Consider the following 21,837-nt stretch of genomic DNA (forward strand, 5'->3'; position numbering starts at 1 on the left):
GGCAACGTATCTAGCAACTTCCTTTTTGATGTTCGGCCACCAATATTGTTCTTTAAGGTCATGGTACATCTTATTGGCGCCGGGATGAATCGAGTATCGTGATTTGTGGGCTTCGTCTAAGATGAGGTTTCGTAAATCGCCATATCTAGGCACCCAAATTCTTCCGGCGTAATATCGAAGTCCGTTCTCCTTAACTTCGAATCGAGAGACGAGGATGTTTAAAAGTTCACGTCCGATGTGGTTGTCCTTAAGAGCCTCCTCTTGAGCTACACGAATTTGGCTATTAAGGTTGGAGTGGATGGTGATGTTTAATGCTCGGATGCGAAGAGGTACCGTTCTTTCCTTTCGACTTAACGCATCGGCCACTACATTTGCCTTTCCGGGGTGGTAACGAAGCTCACAATTGTAATCGTTCAAGGTTTCAATCCACCGTCGTTGTCTCATGTTTAGTTGCTTTTGATCGAAGATATGTTGGAGACTTTTGTGATCGGTAAAGATAGTACTCTTGGTACCAAGAAGATGATGTCTCCATAACTTAAGTGCAAAGATGACGGCTCCGAGTTCAAGATCATGTGTCGTGTAGTTTCGTTCGTGAACCTTGAGTTATCGAGAGGCATAAGCAATGACTTTCTTTCGTTGCATTAATACGCACCCATAACCGTTTTTCGAGGCATCGCAATATACAACAAAATCATCATTGCCTTCGGGAAGCGACAAGATAGGAGCGGTGGTTAGCTTAGTTTTCAAGATTTGGAAAGCGGTTTCTTGTTCGGATGACCAAATGAACTTTCGTTCCTTGTGAGTTAACGCGGTTAGAGGGCGAGCGATTAAGGAGAAATCCTTGATGAATTTACGATAGTATCCGGCGAGACCTAAGAATTGACGAATTTGAGTAGGAGTAGTAGGAGTCTCCCATTTACTAATGGCTTCGATTTTTGCGGGATCGACTTTAATGCCTTGATCACTTACAACGTGACCAAGGAATTGAACTTCCTTCAACCAAAATTCACACTTGGAGAACTTGGCATAGAGTTGTTCTTTTCTCAAGAGTTCAAGCACGAGTCGGAGATGTTCTTTGTTTTCCTCTTCGCTTTTAGAATAGACCAAAATATCGTCGATGAACATGATAACGAATTTGTCGAGGTGAGGTTTGCACACGCGGTTCATGAGATCCATAAACACCGCCGGTGCGTTAGTGAGACCGAAAGGCATGATAAGGAATTCATAACTACCATAACGAGTCCGGAAGGCAGTTTTGGAGACATCTTCCCCCTTAACCCTTAGTTGATGATAACCCGAACGGAGATCGATTTTTGAATATACACGAGAACCTTGTAGTTGATCAAAGAGGTCATCAATGCGCGGAAGAGGATATCGGTTTTTAATCGTTAATTTGTTCAATTCACGATAATCGATGCACATTCGTAGGGATCCGTCTTTCTTCTTGACGAACAAAATCGGAGCGCCCCATGGTGAATGGCTAGGTTGAATGAAACCACGGTCAAGTAACTCTTGGATTTGACTTTGCAATTCTTGTAATTCGGATGGAGCGAGTCTATATGGTGCACGCGCTACGGGTGCGGCTCCCGGTATAAGATCGATTTGAAATTCAACCGGTCGATGAGGTGGAAGACCCGGTAATTCGTCGGGAAATACATCGGAAAAGTCACTAACAATTGGCACATCATCGATGTGCTTTTCGTCGGCCTCGACTTTCTTAACGTGAGCAAGAATCGCAAAACAACCCTTGCGAAGTAGCTTTCGAACTTTAAGGCACGAAACGAGATTGAGTCCGGTGAAATTCTTGTCGCCATAGATAATCAACGGTTCACCATTCTCGATAGGAATTCGGATTGCGTGAAGATCGCAAAGAATGTGAGATTTATTTTTGACCATCCAATTCATACCGATTATTACATCAAAACTCCCTAGTTTCATGGGTATCAAGTCAATTTCAAATTCATTACCCAAAATATTTAAAGTACACCCCCGGTAATATGTGTCGGCACTTAAGAGTTTTCCATCGGCCACCTCGATGGAGTAAGTAGTATCTAAAGGGTGTGGTGGAGCGGAAAGAGTAGGAGCCAAAGTCTTAGACACAAAACATTTATCGGCACCCGAATCAAATAAGCAAGTAACATAAGTGTTGTTGAGAAGAAACGTACCCGTGACTAGTTCATTGTCATCTCGGGCTTCCTCGGTGTTGATGTTAAAGGCTCGGCCTCGGTTGTTGGGGTTGGCTTTCTTTTTCGGGCATTCGTTCTTATAATGGCCCGTTTGGCCACATTCATAACAAGTGACCGTCCTTGGAGGATTGGGCCCCTTTCGAGCGACGGGGGCGGCACTTCTACAATCATTGGCCACATGACCATTCTTTTGGCACCGGTGACAAAATAAATTGCCACATTCCCCGTAATGATGTTTGTGACATTTGTTGCAAAAGGGTTTATTTCCACCATAACTTTTCTTGCCGTCATTGTTGAAAGGCTTTTTGGTGAAGGTGTTGTTGTTGTAATTGGTTGATGGAGTGGCTTCCCATTTCCTTTTGTTGCCACCCGACTTGTCCTCGGCCTTAGGAGCCGGCACTACAATTTCGTCAACCGTCTCAATTAATTGGCGGGCCATGTTCATAGCGGCTTGATGAGTAGTGGGTTTGGATGACATCACCCCTTGTTTGATGCTTTTTGGGAGACCGTGCATGTAGAGCTCAATCCTTTGAGATTCGGGGCTAACGAGATTGGGACACATCAAAGATAGTTCGGCGAAGCGTAGATTGTAAGCCTTGAGGTCGTTTCCGACCACCTTCAAAGCTCTTAGCTCTTGCTCAAGCTTGCGGGTTTCTTCGCGCGGAAAATATTCAACAATCATCTTTTCCTTCAAATCGGCCCAAGAAAGGGCATGAGCTTCATCGGTTCCCACCGATTGAACATAGGTGTTCCACCACGTGAGAGCAACACCGGAGAAAGTGTGGGTGGAGTACTTGACCTTATCTTGGTCCCGACAACCGCTTATGCTAAAGACGGCCTCGGTTTGTTCAAACCAACGAGTAAGCACAACCGGTCCCCCGGTTCCATCATAAGTGTGAGGTTTGCACCCCGTGAAAGCTTTGTAGGAGCACCCTTCGCTAGAGTTACCGGCTCCTTGGTTATTGTTGTTGTTATTGTTGTTATTGTTGTTGTTGGACGAGTGACCGGCCATGGCCGCATCCACGGCGGTGGCTATCATGCGTTGCAAAGCTTGTTCGGGAGTTTCATTGCGTCGTACACGGCGAGGAGGCATTGTTCCTTCAAAACAAAAGAATACTGTTGGTTAGTATTCTAAATAATACTAACCGTGATATGGAATAAAGATAAAGAGAAAATTATCCTTGACTCGCCTTAAATTCTTTATGTCATAATGTCGGTATGTTCATATGAGTCACCGTAATATAATCCCGGAAATTATATTACCCTAATTCATATGTGCATTCGACCTTACTACATATAGTCAAGGTGGCGTGTCAATTAAATTATACAACTCAAGAGTAAGATAGAATAAGAGTAGATATGAGTAAGAGAGTTCGAGTATAATGCACAAGTAGTCAAGTAATTCCTATGTCAAGTCTATATGCCGGTTGTAGTCTAGACTCATCAATGTACCCTATGACTCGGGGTCGACACCAATGAACTCTAAATCCGTACAACCAAGGCTCTGATACCACTTGTAGTGACCCCGACAAATCGTCAAGTGACGGCGTCGTCTACGTATGGTCCCATTACATGGTCATAAGCATTTATAACAAAGTTTGACTGAAAATATGTCGCATTCATTTCATAAAAGGATGTTTCAATGTTTACAAAAGTAATTCCCAAGACAAGTACATATCAAAAGTTATAGTTCATATGAAACACGTGCGACATAGTTTAAAGTAGCCAAAAAGACGCTCCACGTATGCAAGTATACTCGACATCCAATGCAAGTATCAAAAGTATGAGCGGAAGCATGTATCACCTAAGTTCAAGGACCTGAGAAAAACATAGAGAATCTGTCAACGAAAACGTTGGTGAAATCATAGGTTTAGTAAGTAAGTAAGTGAGTAAGTAAGTTGAACCACAAGTGTTGTCACGTTGAAATAATAATAAACCATTCTAAAAGTTGATATCACGAGCACTCAATTATCAAGGCTTAACTATCACGAAACCCCATTAATATAGTGTCAGAACATACACTTATCCCCGAAAATATATTTCATCCGATTAACGGTAGCGAACCGTCCGAATGAGGGTTTGTCAAACCCGTATGGCCACACAACATAAGTTCTCGCTTACACCCTGCAAGTGTAACTAATGATAATTGAATTGAGGCTTTTTGTTCTAACTCGTACGTAGAATGTTTGTTTTCGTACTTGTGTTCACTTTGTAAAATGAAACGTTTATGTTTTCTCATCCCGAATATAAGTATAAAAGAGTAAAAGTGGGACTATGATCTCACCTTTGATTGCAAGAGTAAATAAGTACTTCAACAAGCAATGTGCGCAAAGGACAACGCTAGTCTCGACCTAAACAAATAGGTTGTATCAATAACGATAGTCACGAAGGGTCAAAGTTGCTCAATTAGTCCTATGGCTCAACACGACTCGGTTATGAAGCATGTGAAGCAAATAGTCAAGTTTCATGCAAGATACATGTATAGAAACAAGTTAGAAATATTGCATAATCAATTGGTTAAGTTTGACAAAAAGTCAAACTTTGGTCGGTCAAAGTCAACGAAAAAGTCAACATGTTCGGGTCTGGTCCCGAACAAATTTTTTATGCTAATTATTCATATATAAGTATATTAAAACAAGTTTCATGTGAATCGGAGGTCGGTAGCTAGTCAAACATTTCACGTGAAATGGGACACGGAGGTCAGAATCTGTCCAGGTTGTTCTGCGCGTCGCGCGGGGTGAGGTTCGCGCCGCGCCACCTGTTGTTCAGCTATTTTCCTGTTTTTCAAAGATATGCACGAACCAAAATCAATTCTAACACAACACTTGACCCGCAAATACATATAACGCTTATCATACATCGTTGGAAAGGTGTTTTGACGAGGAATGCAACTAAACACATATCATCAATCAAACTTCCACTTATAACAACCAAAAACCGCAATTAATGTTCCTCATTCAATGCATACAAGTCATAAATGCCATTTAATGATTCGGTAACCAAATTACATAAACAATATGCTGTTTCGAAGGTAATTAAGCATACAACATAACCTAACACTTACAATTAGCATTTCGTGTCATTTAAAGCATCAAAAGTCCATTTCTAGTTCATGAAACCCTAACTCAAATTCACCAAATTTAATAATCAAGTTTAGAAGGTTTCTTTAACCAAACCATACATCATAACGAAGCTAGTAACACTAGAAATAAGATTAAAACATGAACTCTTAGCATCAAACAACATATGAACACTCAAAACTCAAGATTAAGCATGTGAACTTTCAATATGAACTAGTTATATCAAAATAGCAAGAACAAACATACAAATCACATAACCATACTAGACTTGAGCCATAGACACTAATTAACAACCTTTTAACTCAAAAATCTCAAGAACACATAAAATTAGTGATTTTAGAAAGTTACCCAAATGCAATGAGATTGGTATGGAATCGAAGAGGAGATCACGAGGAGTTCAAATATGTAATTTGTTTGGCCCGAAGCTTGATCGATTGAATATGGATGAAGATTTGCTTTTTGATGAATTTAAAGAAAATATGAAAGTAGAGAATAAAAAGAGAAAAGAAAATGAAATAAAATGGAGGTGGAAGATGGTTGACTAGTCAAGTGCTAGTCACCATTTTGGGGTTTTAGCAAAACAAGTCCCTCAAGTCGTAGTCGGGTGCGTTAAATTACCTAAACGAGATAATTTGAAACGCGTATTAACGGGAGATGTTATAAACATATAACGGAGTTTAAAATAGTTAAACGGAAAAGTAAACGGAAAAAGGCGGGATGTTACAGGTTCTTTGTTCTTCTCCTTATCAGGGCATTGATTTATAAAGTGACCAGACTTCCCGCATCCATAACATTTCTTGACATCGGTCGATTTTGTCTTTACTTCAGAAACGGTGGCATAACAATCTTTCGCCACATGTCCTTTCTTGTTGCACTTATCACAGACCACTTGGCAATAACCTGCATGATGTGTGTAACATCTTTTGCAGAACGGATGAGGTCCCTTATAGTTTGGACTACCAGTTGCCCCATCTTGTTTACCTTTAAAAGTTTCTTGTTTCTTCAGTTGAGTACTTTTGCCCTTATAGTCTTCCCGTTTCCTCTTTCCTTCAGTTGTCTTAACTTCAGTAATTGGTGCCTTAATCGAACTCTCTGTGATCTGGTCCATGAGTTGGTGTGCCATTATCATGGCTTCCTGCATCGTATTTGGTTTGGACGATGTAACATTTACTTTGATATTGATCGATAAACCGTCAATATACATTTCTATCTTTCGTTTCTCGTTTGGCACCAATTCGGGACACAACAAGGCTAGTTCCATGAAACGCTTTTCATAGTTATTCAGATTCGCGCCGATAACCTTCAGATTACGTAACTCAGATTCCATTTTTCTGATCTCGTTTCGAGGACAGTACTCCTCGATTAGCATCTTTTTCAGTTCTTCCCAAGAGATATCATATGCCGTATCTATTCCTTCTGCTTTAGCATAATTGTTCCACCAAGTAAGTGCACCATCTTGCAACGTGCACGAAGCATACTTTGACTTGTCTCCGTTCGCACAATTACTGATTTTGAAAACGGACTCCATCTTTTCAAACCATCGGGTTAGACCGACTGGTCCCTCGGTTCCACTAAACGTCTGTGGTTTGCATCCTTGAAAAGTTTTGTATGAGCATCCGTTTCGTGAGTTTATGTTTACGGCTGCTGCTTTGGCTGCTGCTTCGGCTGTTGCTTTTGCTGCCTCGGCTGCAGCAATTCTTTCATTCACACGTTTCTCGACTAGTTGCTCAAACTCAGCATCCGACATTTGAGACATGTTTCTTCAATAAACACAACAGAGATAATTTAATCATATAGAATATTATAGGTAAAATGAGTTGTCAATAGTTAATCGTAGCATATTAATAATATGAACCAATTATTATAAAAGCCTTTTCTTCTTATTAGCATTTTATAATTATTTCTAGGGTATTACCTACCCGTTAAGTTCATACATAATAGCTAGTACAAGGAATTAACTACTAAAATCCTAATAAGATTCCACTATGAAAAATTATAGCGAGTTACTACATTATTATGTAATAATAATAATAATAAGAAGTAGTAATAATACAAATAATCATTCCATGCATTTATTATTAATAAACCAAAATAATACAATATCATACAATACTGATATTTTACATATGCTTATTTTACATAACAAGATAGAGTAGCACACATAAGCAATAAAATAGCGCATGGAAGATTTATGGTTGCGAGGTCGTTTATTCAGAACTATCAGAAACTTCTTCCCATTTGGTTCTCTCTGCCAATTGTTTGTGTGCACATGGTCCGACAGACATTCTGGCAGTGTATTTTATTTTTAGGTGGGGTTTTGAGGTACCCGTTGCCTCAGTGGATTTAATACAATAAGGGTGGTTACGGATCGAATGGTCCTGTTCTTTTTTAATAATTAAGGACATTTTATTATTGTGGTTGTTTTTATTATCTATAGCAAGTTGGAATTTCTCCTTAGTGATCTCTTTTATTTCATTAGCGAAATCCTCCTCCTTACTGATCTCGTCTGATGACGAACTGTCTGAGTCATGTGTAGGAGAATATGATGACGAACTGCAAGAATATGTACCGGTGGTCATGAACCGAAATCTGCCAGGCGTAATCGGCACAACCCGCCCGTCGGCGGTATATCTGGACCAATGTCCATATTTGTTTAGAAATGGACGATCCTCGTTTACTCCAGGGATCATGGGTCCATGCCAACGATACTGTGGCTCCGGAAAACTAAAGCTGGGTGGAGCTGGAACCTCCTCTGGGTTTACCGGGAGTTGAGATTCCCCGGCTAACACAATTTCTTCTTTAATAGGTATTGGAACGCCCTTTTCAGTTGTGGATATAATAGATTCAGTGTCCGATTCTGAGTCGTACAAAATGATAGGATTAGAAGAAGTCATCTATCACATAATTGAAACAACAATTACGTTAGCATATAAATATATCACATATAATGTTTTTGACCAAATGATAAGCAAAAATCAGTAAAAACAGATATGGTCATAGTCCAGAATCACTAATGCATCCTAACAATTACCAGTTAAACACACTAATGTAATTTCTGGTTCCCTATGACCTCAAGCTCGGATACCAACTGTAACGACCCGTCAAAATCGCTATTGACGCGGCACGTTAATCATTGATTCCACAGTGAGGTTTTGACCTCTATATGATACGTTTTGATAAAATATTGCATTCATTAAAATAAGTGACTTTCTAAACATAGAAAGTTATAAACATGTGGGCGAGTGCTTAGGTATAAGCAAAACCCCAAAATACATAAGTCTTTAATTTACAGGTTGACATCACAGTCCAATTATTTATTACACAACGCAGTTTTATTTTGAATGCAATAAACTTTGTACAAAGCATGAGAGACTCCATGCAGGCAACAAGCACATCACAGCGGAAGCATTCTAAGGACCTGAGAATAAAACATGCTAAAAAGTCAACACGGATGTTGGTGAGTTATAGGTTTAATTGCTCGAGTCATAAACATATATAAAGATAGACCACAAGATTTCATCAAAAGTTTATCAATAGATTCTACGTAACAGAGCACCCTGGTAACTAAACTTAACGCTACAGTGATAATTACCCCATTCGTTTTAATACATGTAAACCAACGTGTCTTAAACTCAAATAACATACGTCCGTTAAAAGGCTAGCGCTCTAGCTCGGACGGGGATGTCAAGCCCTATGGATCCATATACAATTATTCGCGCTCACCAGTCCATATCCTATGTACTGGCAGCTACTAGTTACCAAAGCTAAGGGATTTTCGGTTTAACTCAGTGTAGAATTTAGTATGCACTTGTGTCTTATCGCGTTTAAAATAAATTGCATGTATTCTCAGCCCAAAAATATTTAAAGTATTTAAAAAGGGATCTATAACTCACAGTTCAATGTTGAGACTCAATATTGTTGGCAAATTGCGTAGACGTAATGATGGTAGATAACTGTATGGTTGGCCTTGGATTCAAGAACAATACCCCGAACAATACCCAATATTTCCTTAGCTTAAAGCGGTTTGAAACCCGAATTAAAAACACCCTTGTATACACCTTATTATTATTAAACTTAAATTTAAAATTATAATTATAATATAAATATAAATATTGATTAAAGAAAAAAATGTAAATATTACGTTGAGTAAACTGGCCTTTTATAGGCATGTTTCCTGATTTTGGTCCCCATGCGATCGCATGGGTTTTCAGTGCTTTTGCCATGCGATCGCATGGCCGCCTGAACCCCTTTTGTTTGCTAGTTTGTCGACATCAAATAGTGTTACTGTAGCCCATGCGATCGCATGGGTTTTCAGTGTTTTTGCCATGCGATCGCATGGCCGTCTTTTCCGTTTTTGTTTGCTAGTTCGTCGACATCAAATAGTGTTTACTGTAGCAAATAGTGTTTACTGTAACAAATAGTGTTTACTGTAGCAAATAGTGTTTTACTGTAGCAAAGTAGTTTTCACTGTAGCACTGTAGCAAAATACGGTTTCACTGTAGCAAATAGTGTTTTACTGTAGCAAATAGGGTTTTACTGTAGGAAAGTCGTTTTTACTTGTACATATATATATACATACATATAATTGTTCATGAATCGTCGAGAGTAGTCAAAAGTAATTGTATATATGAAACAGTTCTAAAATTTTGAGACTCAATCTAACAGACTTTGTTTAGCGTGTTAAAATAATAAATCGTATAGAGAATTGGTTTAAATAAGTCAAAAAATTTCGGGTCATCACAGAAAACCTCGAAAATATCTTGGGAACTCTTTATGACATCCGAAATCAATTTAATCAATACTCTCAAACGGGTGTTGATGACAATTCGTTCGGTCAATCTTGGATCACGAATGACGAAACAATAACTGGTTGTGAAATTTGTGGAGATTATCACTCAACATGAGAATGTTATTATTACGTTCCTATGAAAAATTATGCACCCATAGAACCTGAATGGAATGATTATGAAGAATACAATTCAAATTGGGATTATTCCCAAGAATATATCCAAACTCAACAACCAGAAGACGAGGAACATTATGTGTCTGAAAATCTTTTAGACAATATGAAAATCAAACTCGAAGAACTCGATGCTCAAAATGAACAAATGAGAGAGTTTGTAAATCGGAAAGCTGAAACTCTATCAGATTACACACCTGTTGATCTGAGGAGTATTGTGCAAGAAAATCTCATATCATCGAATTTTGATGAATTCGAGAGCTCCGAAATCACCAGTTATCCCGATGATACTTTTTATTCAGCTTTACCAATTTCACAACATATCGACACATTAGCCTCTACCGACGAAATCAACGATCCATCAATGGATGAAGAAGAAGAAGTAAGGGTGAAAAATTGGTACTCTTGGAAAAACGATAACGTTGAAAATTTTTCCCCCGAGACCAAAATGGTGGGACCGATAAGTACCATTAATGAAGACGAATTTGCTTCAATCCCGAAATTCATCATTCCACAACCTTCCAACCCAATATTCTCAATAGACGAGTCATCTACCAAAGATGAACTACAAGCTGTAATAGATATTGACACCTTGAATTTCACCCAATGGGTAATGGAGGTGAAAACTTTGATCCCGAAAATAAACGGAAGGAAATGTTAGGAATTGTCCACCCTATAGAAATATGTATGTCGGTGTATATCGATCCATTTGACCAAGAACTAGAAAAGAGATATATCCATTTACTAAAAGCTACACTTAAAAAAGAATTAAGTAATGACGATCGGGTGGGTCAAAACTTTAAACCCATTGATATATTTTATACCACCCGAGATGTAAATAACTGGCTCACTATTTTAATTCGTGAAACTTATTCTACCGACTTCACATGTCGTCAGCTAAGTATGGGGAAGTCAAACCCCACTTAACGTTAAATTCGGGGTTCGGGTTAGTGCATAACTCGTGAATAAACATGCATAATAAGTTAGGGTAAAAGACGCATTTTCAAAGATTAGCAAACAGTTCAGAAAAGCAACCGTTTTTGAAGAAAAACATGTGTGATAAAACAAGAAGGAATGAACGATGAGGCGCGCCATCTATCATTCGACGAGCTTTGCAATTACAAACTGGGTATTTTTAATCACTTTTCTACACTAATCACCCTCATGAATTTATAATTATAGTCTGATTTTATGCAAATGAGGGCATTGCATGATCTCAAGTGTGGGGAAGGGTTATAAATTCTCTCGGGTTTACACTTAGTTTAATTGCCAAATTTTGTGAAAATTTGAAAAATTTTCAACTAAATGAATTCAAAATCATGTTTATACATATTTATGAACGATAAAACTAGGTGTTAATACCAAAATTATCGTTACCTCGGAAAGGACATAAATTGAGAAACACCCTAAAACACTTGAATTCATTTAAAATTGAATAAAGGAGAATAAAAAGGCAAAGAAAGAAACTAAGTGTGGGGAGAATGTACCAAGTTATTCAATTTAAAAAAACTATCTATCACATGTTTCTGTAAAGTTATTGCAGGTGCTTTTGTTTTGGACTAAATTGACTGTTTTACCCGCAATATTATAATAAAGATAAAAGAAAAGATGGATCTACACGATGAATCAATTCCATCATTAAAAGGAAGTAAAGTCTTTCAAAAAAGACACGCGCTTCTTGATTTAGGTCAAGAAGTTGTCATCCAGACCAGCTGTAGGTTGACGAAAAATCTAGAAAAGTCATCTCTAAAATCAGCAGGAAATCCACGGACCTCAGCATCAAACAGGGTCGCCAAGTGGTCAGACTTATCCTAACCATGAGAGGATCTGTCTCGTAAAATGGGGAGGGCGCCGTGCAAATTAGCTTGATAAGACTAATGAATCAGACCTCCAGAAAGGATAATCTCCTTAAAGATTAAAAATCAGCTTTTAAGACTGATATTACTCAATCCTTGAGATTGACTTTAAAGATTGAGAATTAGAAACTCATGAAATTCGATGATATCTAAACTCGAGCTTGAACGAGAAAATATTTTGATAAAATTAAAACCGATTTGTTTTCTGAAAACCCATTTTCAATGCGTTCATTATCATTGAACGTAAAATCCTAGGAATTCACCTGAAATTCATTAGGTCACCTGAACCAATTCGGGTGTCAACCGTAAGAACGGTGGTTGCATAGAATGGTCGAAGACAGGACCTTGTGCCAGACCGAAAAAAATTATAGGGTGATCTTTACTATTGCTCCTACAAAGAATAGTAATTGCATCCGACACGTTGTAGACCATGAACATCTGCATGTCATTAGACATCGCCTTAACAGTTGCTTGTTCAACGCTTTCCTTTACAACTGGACGGTAGTTTACCGAAAGGTAATATACGGAGCAAGTATACTGGACGTGTTGCTTTCCTAATACAAGGTTAGCAAGTGGGTGACACAAAACCATAAGTTTTGAGCTAAAATTTTCAAATCTGAAACCCACCACACCCACAAAAACATTTTGCAAATACCGGTGAAGGGTTATTCCGGAAAACTTATCTAGGGTAAAAGCTAGAATGAATTTTCAAAAGATCAAATGTTTTCATAAAGATCCAATTTCCTTAAGGATCTAAATTTTTATAGTCATGTGGGACTGTAAACCACATCGTTACTATCATTGTTTATACCGCCGTATCAAAGTAACTAATGTATAAAGTGTGAAGAATAAAGAAGTGATTCGTGTGATTTAATTTCAAGTTCTATATTGCTTGAGGACAAGCAACGCTCAAGTGTGGGGATATTTGATAGTGCTCCAAACGAACATATATTTAGTCGCAATATCATCCCAATATGTAAAGTTTTTAAGTTGTAATCGTTTAAATAAATAAATGTGAAGACAAAGCACGAAGATTAAAGAATTGAAGAAAAAGTGCCACTAAAGTCATAGTGCACTCAAAAGTGCCACTAAAAGTGAGTTTAAGACTTGCGCGGATTTTGGGAGTTAAGGAAAATAATTTTTTGTGCAAATTACAAATTGCAAAACGCAAATTACAAGATATTAAATAGTACGAAAGGACGTTTGAAAATCCGAAACCAGAACCTGAGCCAACTATCAACGCACGACGCAACTGACCTAAAATTAGAAGTCTACTATGCACAAGAATATAATAATATATATATATATATATATATATATATATATATATATATATATATATATATATATATAATTATATAAATTATATATATATTATATATATTTATTAAATTACGTCGACAAGCTAGAAACAAAGCAAAACAGCTGGATCCAGGGTGGCCAAGCGATCGCATGGCCAGAAGGCAGAAATTCCATGCGATCGCATGGATGAAAATTCCAGGCCAGGTCCTATAAATGCAACGAATTCTGGCCGAGTTCTTTACACAATAATAATAATACTCCCTTTGTAATATATATATATATATATATATATATATATATATATATATATATATATAATATATATATATTTGTTTAGTTTTATATTAGATTAGTTTGAGTATGTAAAAGGTTATTTTACGGGTTTTAAAGTCGAAGTTCTGTCTGTGTAAAGCTACGCGATAAATACTCAATGTAAGTTATGTTCTCCTTTTTAAATTAATGTCTTGTAACTAAGTTATTATTATGCTTATTTAAGTCGAAATAATCATGATGTTGGGCTAAAATATTAAAGACGGGGTAATTGGGCTTTGTACCACAATTAGGGTTTGGACAAAAGAACGATACTTGTTGAAATTGGACTATGGGCTATTAATGGGCTTTATATTTGTTTAATTGAATGATAGTTCGTTAATTTAATATAAAGATTTACAATTGGGCGTACCTATAAATAACCACATACACTCGATCGGACACGATGGGCGGGATATTTATAAGTACTAATAATCGTTCATTTAACCGGACGCGGGAATGGATTAATAGTCAATGGACTCATTAAAACAGGGGTGAATTACATACAAGGAAAATTGGTGTAATTATAGTTTAAGTCCCCAATTAGTTGGAATATTTGACTTCAGATATAAGAATAATTTGACGAGGACACTCGCACTTTATATTTATGACTGATGGACTGTTATGGACAAAAACCAGATGGACATATCGAATAATCCAGGATAAAGGACAATTAACCCAGGGTAATAAATTAAAATCAACACGTCGAACATCATGATTACGGAAGTTTAAATAAGTATAATATTTTTATTTCATATTTCATCGTACCTTTATTTACTATCATTTTAATTACTGCAATTTACTTTATCGCAATTTAAATTCTGTCATTTATATTATCGTCATTTATCTTTACGCTTTTTTTAAAATAGACAAACCGGTCATTAAACGGTAAAACCCCCTTTTTATAATAATAATAATAATAATACTATATTACTAATATATATATATATATATATATATATATATATATATATATATATATATATATATATATATATATATATATATATATATACAAATATAATTGTTTAAAAATATAGTGTACGCAATAAGCCGTCTCCCTGTGGAACGAACCGGACTTACTAAAAACCATACTACTCTACGATTAGGTACACTGCCTATAGTATTGTAGCAAGGTTTAGGTATATCCCATCTGTAAATAAATATATAAAACTTGAGTAATTTGTAACGTATTTCGTAATAAAAATATAACTATTTTGTATACACCCCTACGCACATCAGTCATAGTAGAGGTCATGGTAAAAGAGGCAAGAATCGTAGTAGCTCAAGAAAAGGAAAGTTTTCTAATGTTGAGTGCTATAATTATCGTGAAAAAGGGCACACAAAGTGGTATTGTCCATAGTTAAAAAATGAGAACAAAAAGGCATATGACAAGAATAAACAAAAGAAAAGTGATGGTGGTGATGATGATAAGGTTGAAGTTAACGCTATCACAGATGAGTTCTTTGTTTGTATTGATTATGATATGATCAATCTTATTCATGATGACACGAGTTGGATTGTTGATAGTGGTGCTACATGTCATGTTGCAATATGTAGAGATCACTTCTCATCTTACACTCCAGGTGACTATGGATTTGCTAGGATGGGTAATTCTGGGTTATCAAAGATCGTTGGTATTGGAGATGTTTGTTTGAAATTTGACACGGGAATGGAGTTAGTTTTGCATAATGTAAAACATGTTCCGGATATGAGACTTAATGTTATTTCAACAGGTATTCTTGATGATGATGGTTATTATAACGGTTTTGGTAATGGTATTTGGAAACTAACTCTTGGTTATATGATAGTGGGAAGAGGCAAGAAAGACTCAAGATTATACATAACGCGTCCGAAGATCATCCAGAACATTGTTAACGCAGTGGACAATGTTGATTCTACTGAGTTGTGGCATAAAAGACTTGGCCACATGAGTGAAAAAGGGATGTCTATCTTATTTAAGAAGAATGTGTTATCGGGTGTTAGTGATATTAATTTGAGTAAGTGTTCTCACTGTTTGGCAGGAAAACAGACCAGAGTTATGTTTAAGAGTCATTCTCCTTTTCGAATGGAGAACGTAATTGATCTAGTACATTCGGATGTGTGTGGGCCTATGAAGACTAGGATACTTGGTGGATGTTCCTACTTTGTTACATTCATCGATGATCATTCCAGGAAGGTGTGGGTTTATACCTTAAAGTCAAAGGATCAAGTATTTGAAAAGTTTAAGGAATTTCATGCACTAGTTGAAAGGCAAACGGGGAAGAAGCTCAAGTGTATTCGGACTGATAATGGCGGTGAATACATTGAGAGCTTTGATGCTTATTGTAAGGAGAATGGTATTCAGCATCAAAAGACTCCGCCAAAGACACCTCAGTTGAATGGCTTAGCAGAGAAGATGAACAGAACTTTGGTTGAGAGAGTTAGATGTTTGCTTTCACATGCAGGGTTGTCCGATTCCTTTTGAGGTGAGGCTTTAAATACGGCAGTTCATATTATTAATCTAACCCCTTGTGTACCTTTGCGTTTTGATGTTCCTAACAGGGTTTGGAGCGGCAAATATGTTTCTTACTGTCATTTACGAGTCTTTGGATGTAAAGCATTTGTTCATGTTCCCAAAGATGAAAGGTCAAAGCTTGATATGAAGACTAAGCCATGTGTATTCCTAGGTTATGGTGAAGATGATTTTGGGTACAGGTTATATGATGCAGTTCAGAAGAAACTCGTACGAAGTCAAGATGTTGTGTTTACAGAAGATCAGATGTTAAAAGATGTTGATAATACAGATTCAGTTCCTCAACCTAGTGCTGATCTTGTTGATTTGGATCCAGTTACTCCACAACATGTTGGAGATGATGTTCATAATGATGAACATGGTACTGATGATGATTATGCTCCGGAGCAGGTAGAGATTCCAGTACCAGATGTGCCCCCATTTATCCCCGAGACCGTCATCCTTCTGTTAGATATTCTGCTGATGAGTATGTATTACTCACTGATGGGAGAGAGCCAAAGTGTTATGCAGAAGCTATGAAAGATGAGCATAAGAAAGAGTGGGGTGAAGCCATGCAAGATGAGATGAATTCCTTACATTAGAACAATACTTATGAGTTGGTGAAGTTACCTAAAGGCAAGAGAGCTTTGAGAAACAAATGGGTGTTCAAAGTGAAGACAGATGAGCTTACTTCACAACCAAGGTACAAAGCTAGGTTAGTTGTTAAAGGATTCAGCCAGAAAAAGGGTATTGATTTTGATGAGATTTTCTCTCCGGTCGTGAAGATGGGATCTATTCGAGTGGTTCTTGGGTTAGCTGCTAGTCTTGATCTTGAGGTTGAACAGATGGATGTCAAGACTGCTTCGCTTCACGGTGATTTGGATAAGGAAATCTACATGATGCAACCTGAAGGTTTTCGGGTTAAGGGTAAAGAAAATTATGTTTGTAGGCTTCAGAAAAGTCTATATGGGTTGAAGCAAGCACCGAGACAGTGGTATAAGAAGTTTGAGTCGGTTATAGGAAAGCAAGGCTACCGAAAGACAACTTCAGATCATTGTGTTTTCTTTCAGAGGTTTGGTGATGATGATTTCATCATATTGTTGTTATACGTTGATGATATGTTGATTGTTGGTAAAAATATTAAAAGAATTGCGCAGTTGAAGCGAGAATTGAGCAAGTCTTTTGCTATGAAAGACTTGAGGCCAGCAAAATAGATTCTTGACATTCGGATTTCTAGAGATAGAGGTGCTAAGACGTTACATATATCACAAGAGCAATACATTGAAAAGGTGTTTAGTAGATTCAACATGAAGAATGCTAAAGTGGTTAGTTCCCCTCTTACTAACAATTTTAAGCTAACAGATAGAGATTGCCCTACTTCAAAGGAGGATATTGAGGAGATGGATAAAGTTCCATATGCTTCAGCGGTTGGTAGCTTGATGTATGCTATGGTGTGTACTAGGCCTGATATAGCTCATGCGGTAGGTGTTGTTAGTCGGTTTATGTCAAATCCGGGTAAAAAGCATTGGGAAGCAGTTAAATGGATTATGAGATACTTACGAGGTACTTCAAAGTTAGGTATCACATTTGAAAATGGAGAGCCGATGCTTGTTGGTTATACAGACTCTGATATGGCAGGAAACAAAGATAACATGAAATCCACTTCTGGATATTTGATGACATTCGCAGGGGGAGCAGTTTCATGGCAATCAAGGTTGCAAAAGTGTGTCGCATTTTCTACGACAGAGGCTGAGTATATGGCGGCAACAGAAGCGTGCAAAGAACTATTGTGGATGAAAAGGTTTCTACAAGACCTTGGGTTTAAGCAATCACGATATGTGGTTCTTTGTGATAATGAGAGTGCGATTCATTTGGCTAGAAATTCTATGTATCATAAGCGGACAAAACATATTGATGTGCGGTATCATTGGATTAGAGAACGTCTTGAAGATGGTTTGTTTGAACTTGATAAAGTTCATACCGATGATAATGGTTCCGACATGTTCACAAAGGCTTTAGCAAGTGAGAAGCTCAAGATATGTTGCTCGATCGCCGGGATGGTGAACTCTTCCACATAATTGGAAAGAGGGAGATTTGTTGGGTTTTAATTTGGTTTCCAGTCATGTGGATAGCCCAAGCCCAACAAAAATAGGCCCAAGATGTTGTTTGACCTGGTCAACATTGGAGGGCATCTTTAATATCTTAAAGTGTGCAGCTGTTGGTCATTAAGAGAGCAGAGAGATCAAAGAAAAAGTGTGTGATCTTCAATTTTCGTCTACAGTGACAGCAGTCCAGAAAATCAACGATCTCCGGAGATCTAACCGTTGGATCTTCATCAAATTTGGGTTGTGTCTTCCTGACATCAGTGCCAAGGTTTTCAACCGTTGAATTCGTCTAAATTGGCCTGTAGCTCGAGTTATAGCTTCTGGATCAGACTGCAGTTTTTTGGGTGAAATCATTCCTCTTTTGTCTTTAATTGTTTCATATACTTGTTGATTGTTGTAGTTCAAGAGTATGATGATGTTGTATACCTCTAGTTGATCTAGAGAAGGATTGTTGTATTGCTCTCTTGTTGATGATAGTGAAGTTTAAGTGGCTTACGAGTCCCGTGTTTTTTACTCTCGATTTTGAGAGGTTTTTCACGTAAAAAGTCTCGTGTGTATTGTGTGTGTTTGATTATTCGTTATTAGTTGATTTGCTACTGAATTGGGACAGATTTGGGTTGGATTTGATATAGCTTATTTGTTAGCATCCTCACGGTTTCATACGGGTCAGGAAATATTTGTCAAACGGATGTTTGTTTCCGTTTTGTAGATTGCCCGTTGTGACTATTTTCCCATCAAGTTTTTGTACTGCAGAGTATATTACGGAGTAGTATTATTTTAGTGGTTAGTAACTCGGCATACATTATCACAATATTAAAAGATGGAAAGAGCAAAAATGAAAAAGAATACGAATAATTTAGTTGTATAGATGGAATATTTTTATAAACGTTTATAATCACATGTTTATATTTGTATATTGTTACAAATAAAACGGTTTTATGCAAACTTATTTATATATACATTTTTAAACAATATAAAAATTTAGATCTAAATATAGATATAAATATAAACTATAATAATTAAATCTACGGAGTATATAGTATGTGTAAGTATGTTAAAGTGAATTAAGATATGTGTTTACTTTATATGTCATCTTCCATTTTTCTATACATTTACACTTTCATACTACTTGGTACGGAGTAAATTAAATGCAAAAAATAAAATTAGTAATTGGTGGTCTCTGCCATTTTAACACTCTAAACCATGGTGGTCAATGAGAGGAGGTTTTTACATGTTGAGTTTTTTACGTGTTTGTTAGGCCCAACTTGTTGCTTAGAGCATTGTACGTAAAATAAAGTACTCAACGTAACTGAAAAATATTCACATCTACTTTTACTTCATTCACCATCATTTGAGTCTTTTTTCTCAAAAATATTCCTTAATAATATTTAACGAAAAATTTGTAAAAGCTATCATTTAAAAGTATTTTAGAACATTCAATTGTTCAATTGGAAGGAGTAAAAGTTACTGTGAATATATCATCTCCCAACTGAAAAACAAATTATTGACTTACCAAGCCTCTTTTCCTCTCAACCCTAAATCTAAAAAAATCTCTCAACCTCCACCTCTTTCAAATCAGCGCCGCGACATCCTCCACCTATTCCCGTATACGTCGACATCCACTATGTTGCCATATTAAATCATCTCTATCTAAATCGTCTTACATCACCACTTCATCGTTACTGACGTACAAACACGGACGAAATTGGAGTAGATCTGCGGCGTAGGGATGCGGCAGTTGTACAAAACTTCTACGATGACTTTTAAATTATCTTGCAACCTTTAAATTAGTCGAAGACCTTTAAAGCCCTAATTACTAATCGCTACCGTTTAATTGGTCAAATTGGTAACCAGAATAGATCCGTAGTTTTGAGGTACTTGCTTTAGATCTTTTTGTTTCCTGTTTCAGATCTCCTTTTTGTGGTGGTACTTGATGCCGGTGACTTTATTTAGTGTTCCACCTCTCATATTTTTTGGTAGTAGTTGATTCCGGTAATTGGACGAATGTGTTGATGTTGTTATTATTTTGATAATGGTTTAGACATAGAAAAGTATTGCGGGTGGTTATCGTTGTTGGTTTGCTGGATCCGGTAGTTTTTGGCGGTGGTGGTGACGTGATGCTTACAGTGGTGTTGTTGTTGGTGGCGGAGGGAGGTAGATTTTGGTGGGTGAAATGTAATTGTAATTGTAATTGTAATTGTCACTAGTTAAAAACCCAAAAAAATTTCACTCGTGTATTTTAGTGGTGTCCCGTGATGCCACTCAATTCAATATAGGTTCGCCGCTGCATGTAATGCGGTTCGAGGTTTCGTCTGAAAGCGCCTGTGTGCGTGGAAGATGATCGGGTGCTTGAGTCATTCTAACATTAGTGATTCTAAATAATTGTCTTTCAAAACTAAATGAAAAAGCGTATTTTATGGTATAAATTGGAATTTGAAAAAGAAGAAAAAAGTACTCACTTTGTATTAGGTAACAAAATCATTTTATTACTTATGTAGATTATACAAAGAAAACAAGGGGTGTATGCGAGAGAAAGTGATGAGAGACTGAGAGAAATGAGAGAGAAGGCAAGAAAATTTGGGAGGCACATCGAGAAATTGGGATTGATACAACGGGAGACTTCAGAACGATTGAACGAGACTATTCGAAATTCACTTGACTTCGTTAATGTTTTTCAATTTTTTTGAGAATTGGAAGGTGATAGATTTTAAGAAAAATATTTGAAGTTTATGAAACCTTGAGAGAAATTTACATTGCTGGTAAACGACTTTAAGAACGGACAAAGATTTGCGTTTGAAAGATTCGGTGGAGTAAGCAATGTCGATCAGTTGTTAAACTTCTCATGACACCATGAAACAAGATCGTTAAACGATGATGATTCGCAGTACCTTAGAATACCTGGCTGACCATGAACTCCTTCAACATAATGGCATGTGTTTATAGCTGGAAGCCATTTGTTTATGGTGCAAAAGTTTTCAAGAGTGGGCCGAGTGGCCATATTTGGTCACCTTTTGTGGTTTGTAGTTCTTTACTTTGCCTTCCAATTTTGATGTTATGAAGTTTTCATCTATGGGACTTTTGAGAGAAAGAAAGAAAAAATGTGGACTCATAGGATCATTGGATGGAATCTTATTATTCTTTGTTTTCATTATTACAGTATCTATAGTGAATATTAAAATGCTACAATGATGATGTCATTATTAGGCTAATTCTTTTGTTAAGAAAAAATTAAAAAGAAAAAGAAAAAAATTTAAGCATGGTGGGTGATGTCATTAATCTAAATAATTTTGAATTAAAATTAAATCTTATTTATTATTATTAAATTTTATTAATGAATTATTATTATTAAATCTTATTAATAATTATTTTAATTATTAAAATTAAATAATTTTGAATTATTTTAATTAATTATTTTGAATTAAGTACGAGAAGATATAAAAGCTGGACAGAAGTAAACTAATTCTAAATTTATATTTTAATTTACACTTTTAAAATAAAATGATAACCAATATTATCTCTTATGATTAGATGTGGATTGTTTAATA

The 21,837-nt window shown here is 36.7% G+C and overlaps 1 long non-coding RNA gene across 1 annotated transcript; it reads left to right on the top strand.

The window, feature by feature from the left end:
• The first annotated feature begins 19,816 nt into the window (after window positions 1-19,816).
• LOC139877528 (uncharacterized) lies at window positions 19,817-21,380 on the top strand. Its single transcript, XR_011768642.1, has 2 exons — window positions 19,817-20,166; window positions 20,791-21,380. It is a non-coding gene; the product is annotated as an uncharacterized lncRNA (long non-coding RNA).
• The last annotated feature ends 457 nt before the right edge of the window (window positions 21,381-21,837 follow it).

Source organism: Rutidosis leptorrhynchoides, chromosome 11, assembly GCF_046630445.1.
Source record: "Rutidosis leptorrhynchoides isolate AG116_Rl617_1_P2 chromosome 11, CSIRO_AGI_Rlap_v1, whole genome shotgun sequence".
In the NCBI taxonomy this organism is placed as follows: Eukaryota; Viridiplantae; Streptophyta; class Magnoliopsida; order Asterales; family Asteraceae; genus Rutidosis; species Rutidosis leptorrhynchoides.